We start from the raw sequence: 24,735 nt of genomic DNA, 5'->3' as shown, positions 1-24,735 counted from the left end.
GATTGTAATTCTTCCTTGGAAGCCAGTTGTCACGTAAAAGTCAAAATACTCAGAGTTATCATATTTTGAGGTAGCCCAAACTACACAAGCGGAGCGAAAAAGAATGTAGAGGGAAACGCTGAAAACTGAACAATATTGTGAAATCCTTTCTATGCCTTTTTGTAGAGTTGCATATATTTATTTATAACTGTATAAGGACAATTTCAGACCATTTCAAAGTAAGTGAATTCATCTGTTAATTAAGCAATGTGCTAATTGGGCTTTAGGTTGTACTGTTGTTATGTAATTCACAATTTTTCTTCTATTTACATACTTCTATGATAATAATTATACATTCAGTTAGCATAGTCACTAAATATCTAATTTATTATAATATTTGTTTATGGTACAGTGTCTCTCCAAATAGTCAAGTTTTCTTAGAATCTTTAAACTATCCGTAATATGATTTCACCATTAAAAAAACAGTGGTGCCAGGCGCGGTGGCTCAAGCCTGTAATCCCAGCACTTTGGGAGGCCGAGGCGGGTGGATCACGAGGTCAAGAGATCGAGACCATCCTGGTCAACACGGTGAAACCCCGTCTCTACGAAAACTACAAAAAATTAGCTGGGCATGGTGGCGTGTGCCTGTAATCCCAGCTACTCAGGAGGCTGAGGCAGGAGAATTGCCTGAACCCAGGAGGCGGAGGTTACAGTGAGCCGAGATCGCGCCATTGCACTCCAGCCTGGGTAACAAGAGCGAAACTCCGCCTCAAAAAAAAAAAAAAAAAAAAAAAAACAGTGGTGCCTCTAGATAATTTGCTATTAATTAGATGTGAGACAGAAGATACAATGACTTTTCTTCGTGTGTTAGGATTATAAAGGAATCCCTGGGGTTGTTTTGTGCTATGATTTTCATGTTGCAGAAGTCAAGAAATTCACAATTATAGTCCCTCTACAATCTTTGATAGATTCAAAATAGTTATTATATAACATAAAAACATAGTATCATCTAGAAGTAGGACCCACCACCTTTATTTATAAGAAAGGGTTGTAGTTACTAAGGGATTCATAATTTAGACTCATAAAATATGAGTGTTAGAAAAACAATGATGTCAACATAATCTGACTTTCATGATGTTACATGGCAATTCTCACTTGATATCATTTTTCAGGTAATTGTAAGTTGAAATCATTTCAGAGCTGATTATAAATCCTTAAGTGAAGAGAAAACCAAATTCGGTTTATAAGACATGATATATTCCTTACATTTCTGAATTCAGAGATACCATTATACATGGCCACTCCTACAGTGAAAATTTGTAATATCCTCAACATAATCTGAATCTAACTTTGTCGGCAGTGTCTGCAAGTAGAGACGTAGCAAAAACTTTACTCTGGAATAAATTTCAAATTAAAGGGAGTAGAACAGCTGCTTCACCTGAGAATGTTTGCTGAGGAGTAATTGGTCCCACTGTGACACCAGCTCTCCCCACTAAACAATTGTTTGAAGTCATTAAGCTTTTGTCAAAGTAAAGTATAATAAGTAATGTGCAGGGAAGCATGAGTAATGTGCAACTTGGGGTAAGCTGAGAGAGTGGTATATCTTGCCCCATGTTGTCCTGGGGCGAGATGGAAAGGCATATTATGCTGATCATAGCAGACATTAATGTTATGTTGACAACAGGACTTGATACAGAGCTTTTACCAGTCAGTCTTGCCTGAAAACTATGAATTAACAAGAAAAAAATAAAAATAAAAATATGGTTAGGCTAGACTGAAAGATTTTTAATGACAGTATCTGTGTATAATTTATTCATTTACTCAGTCACAAAATATTTATTATGCCTCTTTTCCTTGTAGAATAAGGTGCTAGGGGCCAGGAGTACAGTGATAACAAGACAGAGATGATCCTCATTAAACTTGTGTCTTAATTAGGGAGTCAGAGTGAACCATAACAAAAACATCATGGATAATTAAAACACTTCAGTAGCTTTCTGTTGTCATTAGAGTAAAAATCCACATATTTAATGTGGCCCTAAATAATCTTTTTTGTAGTTGATAAGGTTCCCTCAGATACAGATTATTTAGTTCACCAAAATAATCTTTTTTATAGCTAATAAAGTTGCCTCCGCTATAGAATGATGAGTGCATGTGAAAGCACCAAGCTTATGTGCAGTAAGATTAAAAAGGAGAAGATGGTCATGTGGGTTAAGTTATTGGCAATTTGTTTGAGAGATGGATAGATTGACATGTTAAATTTATGAGCAGCAGGAGCCTGGGACTTTTGTATAAAATGTTAGTTTAGAGAATAGCTATGGAGATTAGGGACTCCGGTTTCAAAACTAGAGCATTCTTTGTCTGATGCATGGTGTTGGAGATGTCATTAGCTCCCTGAGGCTGCTGTGAGAATTCTCGGATGTCACCTCTTTCCAAAATACTTCTCATACACTTTCTCTCAGTTGGTTCCATAGCTTCAATTGCATGCATTTTAGAATTCTTTAACGTATATTTCTTCTGTATTTAAGAAGCCAGATAAAAAAAGAAAAAGCTTAACATTGTCAAGGATAGCTGACTTTTCAAAAGGAACAATGGAAACTAGAAAACAATGGATGGGAGACTTCAAGTGCTAGGGGGAGAAACTGCCATCCTAGGGTTTTGCATGTGAACATTCAGATCTTTTTATGCCTGAAAGCAAAGGACAGAGGAACTGGCTTTAAGGTGTTCTGTTACTTTGATGCTTAAAAGTATTGACTTAAATGGATCAATAGAAGCAGCAAAATAACAATTTTGTTAAAAGATTATAATGAATTGAATTTAAAAAATCAGTCAATGAGTATATGGTTGTGGGGAACGCTCCCGTGTGAGGCCCCCTGAAAATGGGCCTCACAATACGGAGGGCTCGAGCCCAGACACAGTGTCTCCAGTTGAGGGAGTCGAGCAATCAGAAAGCAGGAACAGAGAAAGACTTAGGTTAAAGTTAAACTTGTGGGCACTCGCCAGATGGCCATGCAGCCATGAGATGCATTGTGTACGATAATTGAGTTTTCTACTAAGTCATGTTTTATGACTTCGCTGATTTTCTCTAGAAGATAAATGACTTACCCTTAGATGAGATGGTGTGACCACATGTTCTGGTTATTAAATGACTTGCCCCTGGATGAGATAGTGTGACTACCTGTTCCGGTTAATTGTGTATCTGCCCTTTCCATTGTTCTTACCCTATGATGTTGATTTTTCTACTTTAAAACTTTCTGTACCCCTTTGTCTCATGTAGACACATACCTAAAAAAGATATATATACTGACCCTGAGCACGAATAAAGTTGTTGGTAAAGCATATGCTTTTCAACTCTCCAGACCCCATCTGTCTGTCATTCTTTGTCTTCCGTGCACCCCCCTATCCAAGTTGGAACCCTCTTGCAGGTCGAGAGCTCCTGGCAGATGTGCTCCCGATATATGGTAATATTGAGAGAAAGAAAATAAGAGAGAATGAAAAATGGGGAGGAAAGGAGAGAGAGAGAAGAACAAGAATAAGCTCTAATTTACAGAAGTATTTGAATTGCTAAACTTAGAAAAATTGATAGTATAAAAATAATTATTTTTCAAATTTCCCAAAGCAATAAATATTTTAGGATAGAATCACCTATGGATAATAAAACCATTGGGTAGATAATTGTTACAAAATAGATTACCAGCACATGTTGAAAGTATTGCAGAGATTAAAAACAAAGGAAAATGCCTGTGAATCATTCTGCTTGGGCTACCATAACAAAATACCATGCATGACAAGCCAGGTGAAACAACAGAAACTAGTTTTCACACAGTTCCACACAGTTCTGGAAGCTGTAAGTCCAAGATTAAGGAAGCAGAATGGCTGGTTTCTGGAGAAGGCCCTTTTTCTGACTGGTACATGACTGTCTCCTTATTGTATCTCCCTACAGAGGGAAGAAAGAGACGGAGAGAGGGAGCAAGTTGTCTGGTGACTCCTGTTATAAGGGCACTAATCCCATCATGAGGGCCTCACCCTCATGAACTCATTTAATCTTAATTGCTTTCTTGGAGTCCCCATCTTTCAAAGCAACCACACTATTAGGGGTTAGGGATCCAACACATAAATTTTGGGGAGACACTAACATTCACTCCAAAATATAACTCTAAAGTGAGAAGCTCTGAAGGCCACCATCTGCCCACCTTACTGTATTGATCAATTTAGCATTGCCAGTCATGAAGTCACAAGACAAGCTGACATTACGTACCTCCTGATGTGATGTGAGATGTGAAAACAACTAACTCAACATCACCTATGTGATGTACTTATCTGGAATGATTACCGTGAACCTGTTTATGAGGTGAAATCCACAGCTGAGACATCCTATAAACTGAATTTCCTGGACTAGTCAAAAATACCAAGTATCACTATAAGCAGAAAGAAAGCTGAAGGAATTTAAAAGGTTAATACACTACAGAATCATAAACCTAATGGGAAGTGTGTTACAAGCTGGTGTCCCAAGGAAGCTGACTCTGGCGATTAGAGCACGAGCATTTAATGAGGTATGTTTTTCTTCTCACCCCTCCTTCCCCCACTAGACAGACCCCACTGTATGTTGTTCCCCTCTCTGTGTCCATGTGTTACCATTGATCAGCTCCCAATTATAAGTGATAACATGTTGTGTTCAGTTTTTTGCCTGTGTTAGTTTGGTGAAGATACTGGCTCCCAGCTCCATCTATGTCCCTGCAAAGGACATGATCTTATTTCTTTTTATGGCTGCATACTATTCCATGATGTATATGTACATTTTCCTTGTCCAGTCTCTCAGTGAAGGGCATTTTGGTTGATTCCATGTCCTTGCTATTGTGAATAGTGTTTCATTGAACATACATGTGCATTCTGCTATAAATAGGTGTGTTCTTTTAAGCCAAGAACAATTGTCTGGGAGAAGTGTTGGCCGGGAATATTTCCGGTAGCTGGAAGAATATATGTCTTCTAATCTTAAGGGTAGATCTGAGAAGCATATCAAAATTTCCATGACAAAGCATGAAATGGGATTAGATCATGAATTGTATGATTTTATTCAAAACATTTTTAGAAAAACATCTTGAAGCACTTTGAAAAATTTTAATATGGGCTGCATAGAATTATAAACTGTTGAGTTAATGTTAACATGGATGTAATAGTGGCATGGTTATTATGCATGTTCTTATTTTTAGGAAACTCAACATTAAATAATTGGAAGTGGCAAATGTGACGAAGTGTTAGAAAAACAGTAATTTGTGATTTTGAGTCTCACAAAGTGTGTTAATTGTCACTGGCTGGGAGAATCTCTGATTCTGAACATTTCCTGCTTTATTAATCTTGGGCCTCTACTGACATTTTCTGTTACATTGCTCTTTATGCCCCCAGCATCATTGATTTGATTTTCTAATTGAGAGCACAACTTTATAAATGTCAACTTGCTGGTAAACAACATGTAATATATGTAATATATGAATGTAAATATCAAATCATGGTATGGCCTTTGGCTTGGAAGTGTATTGTCTGGGACAACAGCTATCAACATCAAGCAACTAAGGTCACATCAAACTGTCCCATTCCACAAATATTTTCTGAGGCACTGACATGGAGGTCATCATTTCAAGCGTGGAGAATGCATCATGAGACAGGATCCCTGCACGACATCACTGGGACAGATCCACGTTCCATGCCTACTTTGCTCTCCCAATAAAAATGCTGGTAGTTTCCAACACAATTGGCATATAGTGTCTAATACAGAAATGACTAATGGTTAATTTACTTGGTGAACAATGTCATAGAAATAATTTGTCAACTAACTTTTTATTCCACATGACTTTTTCTGATTTTCATGTAGGATGTGAGTTTGAAATGGTTTAAGTTCCTGAATATCACCTGAGAAGAGTAACCATATAAATAAATAACAAACTTGCTATGCTTTGGGAATAATAAACTGCATTTTCAGAAAATGGTCTGTTGGCATTCTTGGGGAAATCTCTATATGCTTGTTGATCAGTCCTTTAGAGAAAATTTTTGGAAAAGGACCCAAGACACATTTCATAGTAGCAGTGGAATGTTAATGACAAAAATTGTACTTCACCATAATTCTTATACATTTAGGAGAAGATTTTTTATGAGATTACTGGACTAAAATTAATTTTTAAAGGTGTTCACATATGAAGAAATAAAACACTTCTCACAACCTCACCTGAAAAAAATTGTTCCCCAGTGCTACTAAAATAATTTTCTGAGAATGAGAACTTACAGTGCAAAATCTGAAGCCAGAATCTTGGGTATTATGATGGCAGAATTCTATGTGAAAGCAAGTCTGATTTTGTTTCCAGCATAGTGTTAACTGGCAATTGCTGGTCCAGAATGAGAATGCATACAAAATTTCTTAGATTAATGAGCTCCGATAAATGTTGACTTTTCTCATTCGTCTGCAATGAGAACCCGGTCTTTGCTCAACTGGTTTATGAATAAGGATGGCAAATGAATGAATTACAAAATTGTGACCATTCCAATGTATGCACTTATGGGTCCTCATTCTGTTTGACTCCTCCTTCCATAGTTACTCTAGTATCCTGAAACTCCACACAAGATACATTCATTCACTTTAGTACTGTAAAATTTGGAATAGCAGTACCAAAATTTTTGGTTCTCAAAGGATAATCAGTATACATTTAATATCTCATATGTGAATATCCAGTAATACAAAGTGGCCTCAATATAGTTACTGATAAACAAATATGTATTACTTTCAGCAATTTTAATATATCACTAAAATTTATCTTCATGGTATATAACTTGCAGATCTTAAATAGGGTCTTGAAAAAATCATTAAAAATGTTTACATGCTTTATTAAATATAATTTATATTAAGTATAAATGTAAGATTAAATAATAAAGGAATAAATTACGTGGCTCACGCCTGTAATCCCAGCACTATGGGAGGCTGAGATGGGCAAATCACCTGAGGTCAGGAGTTTGAGACCAGACTGGCCAACATGGTGAAACCCAGCCTCTACTAAAAATACAAAAATCAGCTGGGTATGGTAGCAGGTGCCTGTAATTCCAACTACTTGGGAAGCTGAGGCAGGAGAATAGCTTGAACTCAGGAGGCAGAGTTTGCAGTGAGCCGAGATTGAACGCTTGCACTCCAGCCTGGGGACAAGAGCAAGATTTCTCAAAAAAAAAAAAAAAAAAAAAAGGGTGCCTTGGACATGTTTTGATGGATTATATACACTCATCAAACTACCTCCCTAGGTAAAGATAATAGGCACACCTGTCATCTCAAAAGTGTCCTTAGGGCTGTCTGTAATCCACTGCTCTAACCCTTCCCTGACTCTGTCCTCCATCTTCTTTCTGTCCTTATGCATTAGTTGCATTTCCTAGAATTTTACACAAATGAAAATTATTACTTGTTGTCTGGCTTCTTTTGTTCAACCTAATTATTTTGCTATACACACATGCTGTTGCAAGTTTCAATATCTCATTCCATTTTATTGCTGAGTAGTATCGTACTGCATGCATATACCACAATTTATGTGTACCTTCACTAGTCAAAGGACGTTTGAACTGTGTCCAGTCTTGGGTCATTAGAAATAAAGCTGCTATGAACACCCTATATATTAACATACTTAACTGTGTACAAATATGTATGTATTTTTCTTACATAGCTAGGAATGGACTGGTTGAATCACATGGCATGGTAGGTAGATGCACATTAAAAAAACTCTGTGGAACTCTTTTCCAAAGTGTATCATTGTATATTTCTCCCACAATGCGGTAATGTCCCAGCTTTTCCTCATCCTTGTCACATTTGTTTTTAAATTTTAGCTATTATAACAGACATGTAGTAGTAACTCACTGAGCTTTTAATTTGAATGTGTCTACTGACATCATTTTGAGCATTTTGTGCTTTTAAAATGGCAATAATAATTATGAATATTTATTGTGTATAATGTGGGTTTTTTTTTTTTTTTTTTTTTTTGAGACAGAATCTCACTGTCACCAAGCCTAGAGTGCAATGGTGAGATCACAGCTCTCTGCAGCCTCAATCTCTTGGGCTCAAGTGATCCTCCTACCTCAGCCTCCTGAGTAGCTGGAACTACAGGTACATGCCGCTATGGTCAGCTAGTTATTTTACTTTTTGTAGAAAAAGGATCTTGCCATGTTTCCCATGCTCGTTTTAAACTCCTGGGCTAAAGTGATCATTCTGCCTCGGCCTCTCAAAGTGCTAAGATTACAAGTGTGAGTCACTGTACCCAGCCCAATGTGACATTTTGATCTATGTATGCATTATAGAAAAATTCAATTAAGCCAATTAAAATATCAATCAACTCACCAAAGACCTGAGATTATTCAGATATAGTCTTTTAGCAATTTTTAAACATCATTATTATTAATTGTGGTCATCCTGTGTCATAATAGATCACTACAATTTATTCTTCCAATCTAAATGAAACTTTTTACCATGTGATCAACACTTCTACTTCCCCATCTTCCTCCATCTGGTAATCTACCCTTTTAGCTTCTGTTTCTATAAGATTTGCTTTTTTAGATCCTGCATACAAGTGGAATCATACAGTATTTGTCTTTTTGTGTCTGGCATATTTCCCTTAGTGTATGGTCTTCCAGTTCCATTCATACTGTCACAAATGACAGAATTTTGTTTTAAGGCTGTATAGTTTTCCACGGTGTATGCACACCAAATTTTCTTTATCCATTTTTTCACTTAAAGACATTTAGTTTGCTTTCAAATCTTTACTATTGGGAATAAAGTTAAAGTGAATTTAGGTGTGCAGATGTCTATTTGAAATTGTAATTTTATTTATTCTGGATATATACCCAGAAGTAGGATTACTGGATCATATGGGAGTTGTATTTTTAATTTTTTGAAAAACCTCCATACTGTTTTTGATAATTTCTGCACAAGTTGACATTCAAGGATTGCATTTATTCCACATCCTTACCAATACCTTATGATTCATCTTTCAAAGAGCCATTCTAAAAAGTGTGAGGTGGTATCTCATTGCGGTTTTAATCTGTATTTGATTAAATGTATTGAGAGTTTTTTATATACCTGGGGCCATATATATCTTTGAGAAATGTCTGTTTCCCTTCCTTGTCATTTTCTAGTCATGTTATTTATTGCCTTGCTATTGAGTTATTTAAGTACCTTGTATATTTTAGATATCAGATCCTTATCATCATTGTATGACCGGCAAATATGTTCTCCCAATCTGTTGGTTGTCTCTGATCTCTGTAAATTGTTTCCTTTGCTGTGCAGAAGCTTCTTAATTTGACAAAACCCTCTTTGTCTATTTATGCTTTTGTTACCTGTGCCAGTGGAGTCCTATCCAAGAAATCATTGCCCAAACCAATGTTAGGGAAGTTTTTTTGTTCCTTATTTCCTTCTAGAAGTTTTACAGTTTCAAGTCTCATGCTTAGGTCTTTTATACATTTGAGTTGATTTTTATATATGGTGTGAGGCAAAGATCTTTTTATTCTTTATACTTTTATTCTTTATACTTTCTTTGTATATGGTGTGAGGCAAAGATCTTTGTACTTTTATTCTTCTGCCTGTAAATATCTAGTTTTCCCACATCATTTACTGAAGAGATTGTTCCTTCCCCAATATGTTTTACTTGAAACTTTATTGTTGAAAATAATTGACTGTTAAATATTTGGATTTATTTCTGGCCTTTCTATCCTGGTTCATTGGTTGACATGCCTGTTTTTATGACAATATCATGCTGTTTTGATTATAATAGCTTTAGAATATATTTTGAGATCAGGGAGTGTGATATCTTCAGCTTTGTTATTTTAGGTCAAGGTTGCTTTGACTATTTGCAGTCTTTTCTGCTTTCATATAAATTTTAGGTTTTTTTTTTTTCTTATTTCTGTGAAACAGGACAATGGAATTTTGATATAAATTATATTGAATCTGTAGAGTGATTTGGGTAGAGACATTGTAGCAATATTAATTCCTCCAGTCCATGAAAATAGGACATCTTTCCATTTATTTATGCCTTCTTTTTTTTTTCATTAATGTTTTGTATTCATTGCATAGGTCTTTCATTTCCTTGATAAAATATATTCCTATTTTCTTTTTGATGCTTTTGTAAATGGGATGGTTTTCTTAATTTCTTTTTTGTATAGTTCATTGTGTATAGAAACACTACTGATTTTATATTCTGATTTTGTAACCTGCAGCTAAACTCATTTTTTAAAAATTAATTCTAACCATTTTTTGATGGCGTTTTTAGGAATTTTAATAATCAGTAAATATTATTTCACATCTTCCCTTCCTATGTCGATGTCTTTTCCTTTTTCTTGCCTAATTTCTCTAGCTAGGACTTCTGGCATTAGGTTGAGCATAAGTGGTGAGAGTGGACATTCTTATCTTGTTCCTGATCTAAAAGAAAAAGCTATCTCTTCAGTTAGTTTTTCCTGAAATATCCTGGAAATTGCTCTCCAGTGTAAAACAACCCATCTCTCCATTTTCCTGTGTTCCCAAACCTGTAAAGTATCAACAAGTTTATTTGCCATCCATATGTGTTCTTTGATGAGATTTGTTCATATTTTTGGCCTTTTATAAAATTGGGTGTTTCTTTTTTATTATTGTGCTTTGAGAGTTCTTCATATACTATAGGTTCAACCTTTATCAGACATGGAATTTGAAAATATTTTTCAAATCTGTGGTTTGAGATTCAATATTTACACCAGTGTCTTATGATTATTAAACATTTAATTTTCATGAAGGCCAACTGACTGAAAATAAATTGTTGGGGGTGTAATATATCAGACATATTTGCCTAATGTAAGTCCACAAAGATTTTCTCTATATGTTATTCTAAAAGTTGCATATTTTAAGGTTTCACATTAAGGCCTATGGTCCATTGTGAATTATTTTTATGGTGTGACATTCTGATCAAAATTCACTATTTTGCATATGGATAGCCAATTACTTCTACATCACTTACTGAAGACACTATCCTTTCTCTTCTAATTTGCTTTTGTACCTTTGCCAAAACTCCAGTCTATTTTTTTCTACTCCCTATTGTATTCCTTTCATTCAGTTTGCCTCTATTTATGCTCATATAGTTTTTTTATTACTTTAGTTTATAATAATCTTTTGTACTAGGTAATTTTTGTCCTTCAAATTTGTTTTTATTTTCCACAGTTGTTTTAGTTAAGATTTTTTTCAATTTGGTGGTTGGGATTTTGACGGTGTTATGAAGTTGGGAAATGTAAATATCTAACAGCAGTGAGTATTATGATTGGCAATATTACTTTTAACCCTTTAGTAGTGCTTTCCCTGGCTGGTGTGGTTTCCTATAGTTCACGTGCTGATCACTACTCTGCTGCCTACTCAGGGTGGACCTTCCGACAAGATCTAGAGTTATTTCCCCGTGCCTCTCCTCTCAGTTATCCTCCCCTGCAAATTCTATTTACTTTGGTCTCCCTTGAAACTCAACAACATCTCCTCAACTCAGAGTCTCTGCCAGACTCAGTTTGAGCTTCCCCTACCTGAATTTCAGCCTGGAAACTCAAATAAGTAAAGTAAGAAAAATCACAGGGCTCACCTTAGTTTTCTTGTCTTGGTAATCACTATTCGTTATGGTGTGATATCCAGTGTTTGAAAACAATTATTTGATGTTTTGTGTTCACATTTCATTTGTAAATTTGTACATTGCTACTACATTTTGTTCCTAAAGGTTGTTTTTGATTGAAATCATGTACTAAACTTGAAGTGAAAAAATTGGGGCATACTAACTTTCCATAACCTTAAGACGTAAGTGACTTTAAGTGTTCTATGCATGAATTTATTTATCTGTGAAATAAGAACAGTAATAAACACCTGGCTTAACTCTAGAATTTTTGGCAGAGCAAATGAGTGGTGTTGTGAGAGCACTACTCACTAGTAACTTATTATACATTAAAAGGATGCGGATGGTGATGAAGAAGATGATAGTGAGTTACATTTGGCTCATACAGACAAAAAGGATAGCTAAGACATTTGTCTACCAATCTGAGCTTTTGCCTTTCTGCAACAACAGAAATACTACCAGCTATTCTATAATAAGATTAAATCTGTTCTTCAGTTTAATGAAAGGACTGAAGTTATTTTAATGACTGGTTGTCATTTAATTTATATGTGTTTGAGGGATAAAATAATTTATTTGAAAATTAAGAAAAATGTGCCTAGAAAAATGCTGCATTGTTTACAACAAAACAAAACAAAACAAAACAAAACAAAACAAAAACCCTAAAGTAAAAGAAAATGAAACCAAAACCAGAATAAGCATTTTTGCTTCCATGGTGAAAAAGCTGTCAAAACTAGAGGAGAAATAAAAACAAGAGAAAAGCAGTCTGCTAAGTACAGTACACAGAGGTTTGAAATCATTCCATGATAGTTAATTCTCTTTACTTCTCCATAAAGATTATTATCTCAATTTTTACAGAGAAATGGAGGATTTTATTAAAGAGCTTGCCAGAGGTCACAAATAATAATGGTTGGCAAAATATTTTTTCCCAGGTGTGTCTATCTTTTGAGATATGCCTTAAACCACTTAATTACACTATAATTTCTCTCTCACCAAAGAGAGAGATACAAGTTGTGAAAAGAAAAATACCATCATATAACTTTAAAATACTCTTGGTTTTTAAGAAATCCTCACTTATATTCCTCCTACATGAATCAAAAGCAGCCCGTATGCCAGAAAAAAATGTATTTCTTATTTTCTTTAAAACACATCAACAGCAGAAATTCAGCTATGTATATTTACCAGACATTAATACAAAGCAGACATTTAATAAAAGTAGATGTTAAAAAAGTAACAATATTTTATGTTGTCTAGGTTAATGATTGTTGTGGACTTGTCTGACTTAAATACCAGATAATACAAATAATTAACTATAGCTTAAATCTATTCTGAGGCTATTTTTCTGAATTATAACTAAATATCTGATATAGCAATAAGTGACATATTTTGATATAATATGAATTTTTTTTTTCTTGACAGAAAAATAATTTTAACTTAAAAATGCCAAAATATTAAATATTTACTACAAACCACTATATGAATGTAATCTAACCATGGCCTATGGGGTTAGGCAGAAATGTACTCAAATACACTGCTTCCCTTCTGAAGTATGTATGTTCTTGAGCTTTTAATTGAAATGTTCTGAACTGAGATTTTTTAAAATGTGTATGTTGCTGGACACTAAATGTCTCCCTGTAAATGTATACGTTGAAACCTTACCCTCAGTGTGATGGTATTAGGAACTGGGTCCTTTTTAAGGTAACTAGATCCTATTAGCAGGGTTGTACTAGATAAATGTTCTTACAAAAGAGACCCCCAAAAGATCCCTTGCCTGTTACCTGTAACGACACTGGGAGATGACCACCTATGAACCCAGGAGAGGACCCTCGCCAGACACCAAACCTGCCACCATCTAGACCTTCGTCTTCCAGCCTCCAACACCGTGAGAGGTCTAAGTGTTGTTTATAAGCCAACCAGTCTATGGTATTTTGTAATAGCAGCCCAGACTGGCTTGGACATATTCCTAACTGATGGCGTTGTTTTGATAATCCTGTGACATGGAGGGTTTTTACTAACAATAAGTCCCCTTTATTCTTTCTGTGGAAAAAAAAAAAGGCTGAAGTACAGAAAGTCTACAAACAGCTTAAAAATCTTTACAGAGCAGGACTACTGGGTGTCATCTTCTTCCTGATAATTATACCTTCCTGCGTATGTGAAGAATTAATATATGATTATTTTTCATAATGACACCTAAATAGACAAATGGAAAGATATAAGGCAATAAATAATGAGAAGAATGAATGTTCTTTGCTAAATACTTATTGGGAAATTATTCTTCTTACAGTTTTTACACATCAGAATGATTTTTTAAAATAAATTATTGGTACTACTATCATCACTGCATGGCAGATGTGACTTTTAAAGCAAAAAGAACAGACTAGGATTTCACAAAGTGCCACTTCTTTGCAAATATAGGTAATAGACATGAAAATAAGGTATTTACCTTTTAAGAAATAATTTTATTAAATTTCCAACTTGCAACCCTCAAATCAGTAGACAAATATACACTCTATCTCTAATTCTAAAAGAATCCAAATTCGTCAAAATTTACAAATAGAAAAGGGCAATTTTCCTTGCACACAAAGTTAAAGAAACCCTCTGTTTGTAACTACTTTCAGACAATGACACTTTATGAAAACTTTAAACCTAAAATAATTTACTGTGATCTTTCTGAAAATGTTTATTGTTTCTCAGAAGTATCCTCTTTACTGAAAGAATTTCTTCTCATTAAAAATCAATTGGGGTGCATAAGATTTTAAAAAATTGATATGTGAGCTGAATTCTTAAGAACAATTTTATCTTAACTAGACTTGCAATGCCAACTGTTTTGAAGTCAATGGGCACATTTTTTTATTAGGAAACAGAAGCTAAATGTTGAAAAATATTAAAGAAGGAACTACAAAACACCTGTAATCTATTTTAGGGTCTTCATAAATTAAGAAAAATTAGTCACTAGGTGGTATTCTAGAAAAATTCTATTATATCCACACAAACACTTGTACACAAAGATTCATACCAGTACTATTTATAGTAGACAAAATAATGGAAACTCAAATGTTGGCCAACTGAAAACTGGAGAAACAGAATATGGTACATTCATACAATGGAATACCATTCAGAAATAAAAAGGAACAGAAATGAACAAAGTACTATAACATGTAACAACATGGAAGAACCACAAAAATTATCATATGTAAAACAAGTCAGGCACAAAAGACCCCATATTATATGGCTCACATATATGAAATATCTTCAAAATGCTGATCAGTAGAGATAGCAAATATATTAGTAATTACTTGGGACTAACAGTAGGGACATCAAAATGACAGTATTGCTATGACTGTTTGTAAAAATTACAATAGGGTTTTTGTTTCATTGGATTTCATTGACAGGAGGACTTGTTTATGTTATTTTCACCAAAACATATTTTCCTGAGTATGTGAGAAAAATAAGTTGAAGGTTCATAAATACAAACTTAGGTTTATATTAATATTTTATTAATCATTAATGAATTCATTTTCTTTCTTGCAATATAAGAAAAGGGAAGAAGATACTTATTGGTGAATTAAATATCAATTTCATAAAATATTTTGTTTAATTTTTTAAACTATCATTCAAAATATTAAGTATCGGCCAGGTGCAGTGGCCCCAGCCAGTAATCCCAGTACTTTGGGAGGCCAAGGTGGGCGGATCACAAAGTCAGGAGTTCAAGACCAGCCTTGCCAATGTACTGAAACCCTGTCGTACTAAAAATGCAAAAAAATTAGCTGGGCGTGGTGGCAGTTGCTTGTAGTCCCAGCTACTTGGGAGGCTGAGGCAGGAGAATTGCTTGAACCCAGGAGGTAGAGGTTGCAGTGAGCCAAGATCTAGCCACTGCACTCCAGCCTGGGTGACATAGCAAGACTCGGACACTGAAAAATACATATATTAAGTAATAAATATAAATAAAATGTCTAATAACTTCTGGGAGAACATTTCTTAAATTATATGTATGAGATTCTCTAAGATACTGAGCTTCATCAAGAGAAAAGAATGCCTGACAAATTGACGTTAGCAACTAATGTGGAAAATAAATGGCCATCGTTTAGGCAATGTATCTGAGAAGCCATTATTTCCTTTAAAGCAATCAAATTATATTAAGTGACCCTGAATCCTATGTATTGTGCAACACTATATTTGAAACTCAGTTATCTTATTAATTATGTAAATATGTTAATTTAAGAAAATAAATCACCCCCAGCTTCTCTTAGTGTGATCATCTCATACAATCATAGTGATTTTATGCATACTATGAAATTAGAACTACTCAAGCCTGGTGACATGTGCTTGTAGTCCCAGCTACTCAGGAGGCTGAGGTGGGAGGATCACTCGAGCCAGGGATGCAGAGGCTGTATTAGCTGAGACCTAGCCACTAAAAAAAGAAAAGAAAAGAAAGAAAAAAGAGAAAGGAAAGAAGAAGGAAAGAAGGAAAAAAGGAAGGAAGGGAGGGAGGGAGGGAGAGGAGAAGGGTAGGAGGGAATGAGAGAGAAAAACTAGCATATGGTAAAATACTCATAACTAATTATATATTTTATCTGGATTTCACCAACATTTCTACCAATGTACCTTTTTGAGTTCCAGTATCTAATCCAGCAGACCATGCTGCATTCAGTCATTTTGTCTTAGTCTCTTCAATCTAAGACAACTCCTAAGTCTTTACTTATTTTTCACGACCTTTACTTTTCCAAAAAAGCCATTTAAATTAGACAATTCATGACCCAAAGGGTATACAAGACGCTAGTAGAGAAAGCAATGTGTGAAAAATAGTTGAAAAGTTATGTACAATAAACATGTTTTACATCAGTGATTATGAATTCTGGCTCTTCAATTCACAATACAAATTATCCCCTATTAGAAGGGTAAACATCAGACATTAACATAAAAATTAAAAAAATAGAGTATTTATTTGGACCATAGAATAGCACCTTTAAATGTATTTTGGATATACAGACAGAGCTACTGTTGTAATTTGCCAATTATTCTAGTTTATGTATACAGTCATCCTACAAATACATATTCATATAAGCAAATAGTACCAATAAATATTAATAATCAATATCAAGTATTGACATGGCCTGGTTCCTAAATTATCTTTCCTGTAAGGAACACTTTATATACCCAAAGAGTTTTTTTTTGACATTCAATATGTTGGTCCTATTTTTAGGGTTGCTATCTTAGAGTAATTGTAGATATAATTAGAATAGGAATTCTAACTGTAATGCTAGAGACCTTTAAGGTTTTTATGGAAACTGTATCTGCTGCATTTGGAGACTGAAGATTAAGGTCCTTGGACACTGAGTTGGTGATTCACAGTAAACAAATGTTTAATAAACTACCACCTACACTGCTGGTGACTGGGGCATTATCAACTAGTTCATTCTCTAACAACTCTTGTGAGAAAGGTATTTTCTTCATGGTTTCATGGCTAAGGAAACTAAGATGCAGAGAATGAGGTAACTGCTGAAGTCATAGAGCTGACATGCAATTGAGTAAATAGACCCAATTTTGAATGCAAACCCAATTCTCCTTTCAATGCATCACAGAATCTATTTATTCTTCAAACTCTCACAAGGCAGAAAAATTTGTTTCCAGCTTATTTTTTCCTTCCCCAGATCATAAATCGCATTTTCTCCCAGGATCCATTCTTAGATGTGTTACATGTATGTTCTGTCTTTAAGCAAGACAGAATTGCACCACGATGCTGAAAAAAATGCAGTGAGTGTCGACGTATTATTTTCTGTGCAACATTTTTTTATGAGTGTGTGATTCACCTCTCTCCACCTTTTCCCTGCACGTGACTTGCTGTCTTCTCTCTGGGTTGACCCCTCTCTCATCAGTGCTTTCTTTCTCTGATGCTGTCACTGCTTCTAAGATCTCCCTAAATCTGAGGCCCGGCTCTCCATCACCTCACCTTTTCTTTTCTTTCCTTTTAAAGTCACCAAAGCCATGGTCTTTACCTGTGTGTTTTCTGTATATATATATATATATATATGTATACACACACACACACACACACACACACATATATATATATATATGTACACATGTTTCTTATTCTTACTATCTTTTGTTTTGGATATGAAGATGAAGATCATTTGATAATAACTAAGAACAGGTGACCATAGCTATGCTTCAGGAAAATGAAATTCAGGTAGAAATACCCCTGAAATGGAATTTAAAATGCAGGTGTTTATTCGCTTTTAATATTTAACAAACAGAAAGAAGATGGAGTTTTTTTCTAATGAGTGGAAAATATCTATCCAAAGAACAACTGTGTGTTTCATTTGGAAAACAAAATAAGCAGCAATTTGCTAATATTCCATATTGAGTAGTACTGCCTAAATAACATATAAGCAAATACAAAGCTGATGTGTGAAATGTTTTAAAGATAGACATGCTGTAAAATGCATCTGTCCAATCCTATCAATTGTCCATACTTAAGAAAAGAATTTCTTCGTGTGAACAGTACTATGAATCTGATAATTATTATTTCATAGAGAAATATAGAGCCTGATGAGCTAGTCTATGCAGACTACAAATTAACTTTTAAAAGTTAATGTGCATTAATCAGGTGATATCACAAGAGTCACAGTAGACTTTAAATCCTGCAGATTCTTAGATGAAACAAAAAATCCATCAAGAAAAGAAAAGTAAATTGAACGTCATCAAAATGAAAAACTTTCGTGCTTTAAAAGACTTAACAAGGAAGAAAAAGACAACCTACAGGACAGGAGAAATCATTTACAATTTACTGCATATAACTAAAAGGGACTGTATCTAGAACATGTAAAGAATACCTGCAACTCAATAATAAAAAGGCAAATAACCCAATTTAAAAATGGATAAAGAACTTCAATAAACATTAATTTTTTTATTTCCATAAATTACGGGGGAACACATTGTGTTTGGCTACATAAGTTCTTTAATGGTGATTTCTGAGATTTTGGCGTACACATCACCTTATTAACAGTATACACTGCACCCTATTTGTAGTCTTTTATCCCTCACCTTCTCCCCACTCTTTCCCTCTGGGTCCCCAAAGTCGATTGTGTCATTTTTATGCCTTTGCATCCTCAAAGCTTAGCTCCCACTTATGAGTAAGAACATACAATGTTTGGTTTTACTTCCCACATTTATGAACAATTACTAATAGACTTGAAAATGAGACAGACAGCAACACAGTAATAGTGGGAGATTTCAATACTCTACTGACAGCACTAGACAGGTCATCAAGACAGAAAGTCAACAAAGAAACAGTGGCTTTAAACTATATCTTGGAACAAATGGACTTAACATATATACACAGAATATTTTATCCATAAATCACAGAATATATATTCCACTCAACAGCACATGGAATTTTCTCCAATGTAGATCATATGATAGGCCATAAAATGAGCCCAATAAATTTAAGAAAATTGAAATTACATCAAGCACTCTTTCAGACCATAGCGAAATAAAACTGGAAATCAACTCCGAAAGGAACTCCCCAAACCATGTAAATATATAGAAATTAAGTAACCTGCTCCTGAATGATCACTGGGTCAAAAATAAGATGAAAATTGAAAAATTCTTCAAACCAAACAATAGTGACACAACCTGTCAAAACTTCTGGGATGAATAGACATTTCTTCAAAAGCATACACAAGCTGCCAATTAGCACATGAAAAGCTGTATGACATATTAGTCATTAGACGAATGCAAATCAACCAAAACCGTAATGAGATAACCCTTAACGTGGAGTAGCATAGCTAGAAACAAGAGTCAGATAATGACGAGTGTTGCCAAGAAATGGAGACAAAACCCACACACCGTCTTGGTGGGAATACAAAACGGTATAGTCATTTTTGGAACACAGTCTACCAGTTCCCCAAAGATTTAACACAGAATTACCATGTGACCCAGCAAGACCACTCTTATGACTATAACGAAGAACAGCAAAAACCTAAGTCTATAAAAAACTTACATGCCAATGTTCATAGTAACATTATTTATAATAGCCAAAAGGTATTATATTACCTTACATTCCCATCAAGTGGTAAATGGATGAAGAAAATGTGTTATATCTATACAATGGAATATTATTCCACCATAAAAAGGAATGAAATACTGTTACATGCCACAACACGGAAGAATCTTGAAAACATGATGCTAAGTGAAAGAAGTCAGTAACAACCACATATTTAAATGATCTGTACATACAAAATGTCCAGAATAGGTAAATCTACAGAGAGAAAAAGGTGTGTAGTTGTCTACTGGCTGGGAGGATCAGGGATGGGGGAAATAGCTAAAAGGCACTGGGTTCCTTTCTGAGGTGATAAAATATTCTAGAATTAACTGTGGAGATGGCTGCACACATCCGTGATTACACTAAAAACAACTAAATTGTACATTTTAAATGAGTGAGTTGTATGATGTGTTAATATTACCTCAATAAGGCTGCTAAAAGTTTGAATTCAGCAAGTTTTAAAAGTCACACATCACATTTCAATATTTACTATAATATAAAATGATCTCACAAATACATTTCAGTAGATATTATCACTAACTTTATTAGCCTTTGTTCACTTGGTCTACCTAATAAAAGTAACAATAATAGCGAATACTTTTTTTTTTTTTGAGACGGAGTTTCACTCATGTTACCCAGGCTGGAGTGCAATGGCGCGATCTCGGCTCACCGCAACCTCTGCCTCCCGGGTTCAGGCAATTCTCCTGCCTCAGCCTCCTGAGTAGCTGGGATTACAGGCACACACCACCATGCCCAGCTAATGTTTTGTATTTTTAGTAGAGACGGGGTTTCACCACGTTGACCAGGATGGTCTCGATCTCTTGACCTCGTGATCCACCCGCCTCGGCCTCCCAAAGTGCTGGGATTACAGGCGTGAGCCACCGCGCCCGGCCAAATAGCTAATACTTTTTGAGCTCCTGTATGGCAGGTACTATTCTAAGATTTTACATGTAATAACTATTTTAATCTAAATAATTCCCTGGCAAGGTGGGTTCTGCTAACTACAAAAACTTAAAGCATGTGCATGCTAACACAGAAAGAGGTTAAAAAACACACGTTTCAAAATTTTTAACGGATAGAGCATCAGGATAGTAGCAACAAAAAAGGATACAATGTGTCTTTTGTGAATTATGCAGAAGTTTGGTCTCAAAAAGGATTTTAAAAATTATCTAATTATTTTCCTCTTTAGGGAAATTATTGAGAGGGGTACTTCTCCAAGACATATCAGAAAGCTGGAAAGCTTGAGGACATAAGGGTTCTGTGGCAGAATGCAGCGGAAGGAATCTACAAGCTTTTAGTGCAAGAAAATTTAAGGATGAGAACAGTTCAGCAGGCCTAGAGCACAGCTGGTCCAAACTGAAACTGGAATTGAATTATACAAGATTCTAGGAATAGAATAACTCAGAACATTATAAACTGAGACAAAACCCAAGCATCTGAAAAAGTCAAGGACAGTTACTTTTCAAGAAAACTTATTAAGAAAGATAAGTTAGATATGTAAAATCACACACAAGTGCATGCACAGCCACAGAGAGAGAAAAGAGAGGGAATTATATACTACTCAAGCAATAAAACTTATTAAATAAGTGAAAGAAATTATGGATTATTATGTGTTCAGCTGTGAATGTTTACATAATCCTAATAGTAATGAATTGTTTTCAAAAAATTATCAGTAAATATTAGAAGGATGGGATTAAGAGAAATGCACGTGGCTCTGTTTAAGGCAGGGCTGAGGGGGAGAAGCTCTAAGGAAGCCAAACTCATCATTCCCACTGTAGAAAGTCAATTAATGATACCTGTATATTAGCTATTATTGAAACACTAATAAATCACAGTATAATCATATTCTAAAAATATAAATATATACAATGGTATATATATGTTTATATTTATATATAGGGAATACCTTTGAAATTGGGGTGAGTGCCAATAGGAAAATCAATTTGTTATTATTGTATGATTTTTATAAGTATTTGACTCATAATTACATCTATTTTTTTTGTTTGATGAAAATTATCTTGAAAAAATGAATTTGGACGAATACCCCAAGAAATATGTTCTCTTCCTCAGAGTTGGAGAATCTACATTTTCGTCAAGATTTTTCTCTATGCTTATCTACTTTTGTTTTACTTTTAATAAAATTTTACAGACATATTTGAGGACCTATCTCTCCTTTCCATTCAAAGGTGATTATTATCAAAAGGATGGTGTGCTCCTTCCCATCTATAATTCTATATTTTCATGTATGCTCTGTTCATTTAGAAAGATAGGTATTTTGTAGGTTTTATATTTTACATAAATGTCGCACTTCTTCAAATGTGAAACAAAAATTTGAAGATATTAACTAAGTATATGACGGAATTTGAAATCATATTCAAAAGCTTAACACCAAAGTTAAACTATGATTTTACGACACAGTCATCTTGATATTACAACATGAAATAAATTTCATCAATTTTACTTAGAGCAAGACCCACCTATTTTATTTTATACCCGTTGATATTTATGTCAAGCAATGCAAATTTCTTGCTGACATCAGGTCTGAAGCACAGAGCAGCTTTGCTGCTAGGAGGGTTACAATAATACTAAACAGTAACAAACCAACTGCAAGAAATGAGACAGGTCAAACACCCAATAAAGGCCTCAGAAATCTGCTTTCTGGAGTCATTTAATGCACAGGCAAATAGCCCTAAGTGCCTCAGTAGGATCTGAGTTAGTGCCAAGAGTTATTTGATGTCCATAATGACAGTAGATTCACTAATAAAAAAATGAGTGAAGTTCCACCTACTCAAGGAAGATACAATACAGTGCAACTTTTAAAAAGAAAGATCGACATCTCAAAGTTAAGGTTTCCAGTATAAATCTTCAGAGTAATTTTTCCAAGGATATCAGAAAAACAAAAAGTTTCTGTGATTAGCAGGAGTTCTAGAAGAGAAAGTTTCCAATGAAAAAGTATATATAAATAAAAGAGAAGACAAGTAGCACATGTGCAAACATCTTGCAAAAGTAGGAAACATGAATCTTCCACAAACATTCTTCAAGTAACATAAGGCAGGTCAAACTTATGAAGTAACATGATCACTACGAGTTGTTTCTTGGAAAACAAAAAGCAATTAGATTCATGAAAGAAACACTTGTTATAAATGACTGCAAATAAAATACAATTCACTTAGGAAAATAAACATAGAGCTAGCTCAAAGTTAGCCTTAGACTTCTTGCCTGCATTTTATCAGTGTTGATTTTTACTCTGTCTCCACCTAAACGTACAGCAGGTGATTTGTCCAACAGGCCAGATGGGGCTTCCTTTTATTGTTGTGGATCCTAATATTTATTCTGTTCTAGAACTTTTTGAGAATCTAAAAGAAGATTAAAAAATTCTGACTCGGTTAAAAACATTCTCACTAAATTATATGTATAATTAAATATGATATTACATATATTCTATAAAATTCTCTATTCTTTATAATTATCTCTATGCAATTATAATATTGAGAATACAGAGAATTCTCTATAATATATAATTATCGCTACATAATTATGATATAGATAGAATTATATATATTTATAGAGAATTCTATATATATATTTAGTATATATAATTCTATACATTATATACATATATAATTCTCTATGAAGATAATTTTATATAATTTTCTATATAGAGAATTTTATGGATATGTAGACATACATAGAATTCTATATTTAAAAATATATAATTTACATTGTTGTTTTTTTCCTTTTTAAAATTTTACATGCAAATTATTTTCAAATGCTTATTTGGTTAAGGGTAGTTAGCTGTTTGGCCTTCTTATAATATTTACACATTTTTTTGAAAAAAAGAATTCTCTCTCTACGTATCTATGTACAGAATTGTACATATATAATTTAATGAGACTGTTCTGTCTGTCTTTCTTTCTTTCAGGAAGGTCAAAGAAAATCAAGGACTCAGAAAAATCCCTTCTATTGTTCCAGAACATTTTATTTTAGCTTCAGATAGTTTAGGTAAAATATTTCCGTGATTTAAAAAGAACGTACTTTTATTGGAAAACCTCTGTTTAATTCAATGATCATCTTTTGCTGGAGCAGCTGAGAAAGCACAGAGCCAGTGTGTTAAGGACACACATAGATGAGTGACCTCTGGCCACCAACGATCTACTTAAAATATCTTTGAGTCTCAAACCCTTTATACCGCTGGTCATCACTTATGTTAAATTATTGGATTTTTAAAAATTTCTTTTACATAAGAAGTATAGTTCTCTGGGCTGAGAGGGCAGATAATTTGAATAGGTAATGCAGATCCATCTTAAAAGAGAAAAAAGTTAGTGTATTTACATTACTCTTCATCACATTTCACCCTAAACATACAAAAGTAACACTGGATTCTCTTGAAAATGTTCTAATTTCTTTCTGCAATTGAGCCTCTTTTGTTTGTAATTGAAATAAGTAAGACAAGGGAGGTAGGAATATTGATAGAAAGGGGAAGAGGAAAAGAGGAAACAGCTACAACGAAGATGAGCAAAACATCAAAACACATTCTGTAGCATTTACAGTGAAAGACTCCACTTCCTATGACTCCTAGAGTAGCATACTACCATAAAGAGACAGCTACACATACTCTGTTAAGAGATAAACACTGTGAATGGTATTATCTCTTTTTATAATTATGTGGAGCAATACACATGTAGGTAAATGTGTGGTTGCACAGACATTGATATGGAAACAGCAAAACAACTTACGATGTACAAAATAACAGTGTTGTCATTTCTATACTAGCGAATTACATAGGACTGCTTTTTCACTTGTCTGAACTTTTCACTTATCTAAAAAAAAACTTAATTTTTAAAATATTAAATGGAGCAAAACTTGTGAGCATTATAAGAAAAACCAGATAGCTGAATAACATTAACTGAAAAAGCATTTTAAAAATTATTTTCATGTAAAATGTTAAAGAGGAAAAAAAACCAAAAATATCATGCTCATGTTTAGGCTCTCTGAACTAAGCTCAATTTCAATCACCTGGTTTGAAAAACATATACAAATATATACATATAAATACTATTCTGAGGACATTTAAAGACATTTCTAAGG

At 34.2% G+C, this 24,735-nt stretch overlaps 1 pseudogene across 1 annotated transcript in view; it reads left to right on the top strand.

The window, feature by feature from the left end:
• Positions 1-4,457: 4,457 nt before the first annotated feature.
• Positions 4,458-24,735, top strand: part of LOC116538073 — a 100,632-nt pseudogene continuing 80,354 nt past the window's right edge. Inside the window, exon 1 of the transcript XR_004263492.1 lies at positions 4,458-4,529. The product of XR_004263492.1 is annotated as a dymeclin pseudogene (transcript). The remainder of the gene's footprint in view (positions 4,530-24,735) is intronic.

The sequence above is a fragment of the Sapajus apella genome, unplaced genomic scaffold (assembly GCF_009761245.1).
Source record: "Sapajus apella isolate SASKATOON/1434 unplaced genomic scaffold, GSC_monkey_1.0 scaffold116, whole genome shotgun sequence".
Classification (NCBI taxonomy): Eukaryota; Metazoa; Chordata; class Mammalia; order Primates; family Cebidae; genus Sapajus; species Sapajus apella.
The sequence above is the reverse complement of the archived record's forward strand: the minus strand, read 5'-3'. Positions and strand labels throughout refer to the sequence as shown.